Below are 2,464 nucleotides of genomic sequence, written 5' to 3'. Positions count from 1 at the left end.
ATACTCCAATGTGAATATCAATCCTTCATGACAATCGAGATTGTCATGTCAATCCTTTTCAACCGGTGTGTTTTCTCTTCAAGCGGATCCGTTCATGTTCAACATCCGCAAGATTCAATCTCAGCTTTCTCAATGGTGTTGTTTCATCTATCCCAAATTGCCTTTGTTTTACCACCCTCCCACCCTTGTTTCTTCAAGGACTCGGATTTCTTTATCAAGTATCCTTTTATTGATGGGAAGTCTCTCCATTCAGTTCCGTCAATGTTCTTATCCGGTGATTCTCAGGGAGATTCCAACAGAGCTTCAAATTGTCATTCTCCGTTCCTTTTCTTTTCCGGTGGATTCAAGTCAAGCTTTTGGTGTTGATCTTATCCCTTTCCTCGTTTCAAATGCTTTCTCATGCCGGTGTTCCTCATATTCATTCATTTCCCGCTATTCAATTGTTTCGGAGTGCTGAAGATATCTCAGAAGATTCGTGTTTCCATTGCTAATTCGTTCAAGCTCTTTCGAGGATGTTATCTCATTCAAGCCATCTATTTCATCTAGTGCAATCTCTATTTTTCTAGCAATCGTTCAATGGTGTATCTTTTGAGTGGGCCCTAACCCACAGGTTTTTTTCCTAGGATCTTACCTGACTCTTCTATTCTCCTGGAGCTTTTCAAATTCATATCAAAGTTTGACGTAAGAATGAATTATCATCAGTCAAATGCCTTTCTCCAAGATCTGCCAAATTCTTTTCATCGTTGGTTCAACATTTCCAATTTTTCATTCCGGAGTGCCTCAACAATTTTTGGTGGTGTTTCTCGTCGTCATTCTCTGCATTTGAAGACCAAAGAAGAGTTTTTCCTCCATATCTTATCCATTCTCTCAAAGATTCGTGATTCTAGCTTGTTGCCATCCTCTCATAATTGTTTTCAATTGTGAGAAATCTTTTCACCTATCCGGAGCAATTCAAGATTCTTTTCTATTTGATTCTCCAGAGGCCATCTTTTCAAATATTAATCATTCTCAGCTTTCAGCTTTTGTTCTCCAAATCTTACCAGTGCATCGTTCGAATATCCTCTGATCAGTTCATGATCTCTTCGTTCTCATGTATCTAAATCCTAGCAAGCATCCTCGTTCATTTGCTAATTCTTCTCGGTGTTTCTTTATCTTTTCTTCAATCTTTTTCAATTCTTATGGTGGTTCTTCAAAGATTTTTTTCTTCCTTCGTTTATCATATCAATTCATTCTTTTTTTCAATCCTACCGGTGGTTCGTTCAAGAGTTCTTCTCCTTCGTTATCATACAGATTCATTCGTTGTTCCCAAATCCTACCGGTGGTTTGTTGAAGACCTTCCCAAGTTTGCACTATATCTCTCTTAATCCTTTCTATGGGAATAAGTAGTATGCCAAACCTGTTGCTTGTCAACAATTTAAATTGGTGAAGGTTACGCATAACATAATTCTTATTTTTGTTTCATCCAAGTGATTAATCCCTTATTCTGGAGGTTCATAAAAATTCTTGATTTATGTTGTTCATCTTTCTTTTCCGGAGTTCCAAGTTTTGCCGCTTTATCTCATCGCGAAGATCCATTTAATCATTGCAAGGCTTCAACCTTATTCTTTTTCATCCTTCATTTCGTTTGATCATTCTTTTGTTACCGGAGTTCTTCATGGAGGATAAACATGATGGTTCATAAAGGATTTAATTCCTTCTCCAAGTTTTCATCGAGATTCTTTTAAGGAGCTCAAGCATTCTTCATCTCGCATTCCGAAGTGCAGTCCTTTCTACCGTATCATTGGAGGTGGTGTTATGTCATTCTTGATAATTTGAGTTCATGTTTCATGAATCACATGTTATTAAGAATGAGGTATTTTAAATCCATCAGTCACTTTGTTGAAGTATATTGGGTTATATTACACCTAAAGCTTTCCCTAAGGATTGTTGCTATTTATGGTGCTTATAAATGACCCAAGTTCTTCATTTATCATACCGGTGAAATAAGCTTCTCGTCTCCTTGTTCATACCAAGCAAATCTTTTATCTTCCGTTAGTGGCGGAATTTCACCTCATAATTTTGAGACGTTTCCATAAGCCCACATCAAGCTTATTCGTTTCGTTGTTGGAAAACCAACAACTCCGTTTTAACCTTCTTGGAAGGGTGCTCTCCAAGCTCTTTTGTGGCAGAAGTTAGCATTTTCTTCTCCATTCTTTCTTTCTTTCCAATGATCTATCTTCTATTATTTTTTCCGGAGGCATTGTGTTGTTGCTCTCTTCTCAAATCATCTTGTTTTGTCAGGACCATGTTCTTTCCTTTGCTTATCCATTCATTCCGGAGTGTCGTGTCCTTCATTCAAGTTCTCTCATCTTATCAAGTTTTGTCTCCCTTCTCAACCAGAGTGTTGTCTGAAATCTTTCTTACCCCTTGTGCCATTTATTTCAATAGTTCCGGAGGCAGTATGTTGTTGATTTCATCAAGTATC

Source organism: Triticum urartu, chromosome 4A (genome assembly GCF_056163025.1).
Source record: "Triticum urartu cultivar PI428250 chromosome 4A, HENAU_Tu73, whole genome shotgun sequence".
Lineage (NCBI taxonomy): Eukaryota > Viridiplantae > Streptophyta > Magnoliopsida > Poales > Poaceae > Triticum > Triticum urartu.
The sequence above is the reverse complement of the archived record's forward strand: the minus strand, read 5'-3'. Positions refer to the sequence as shown.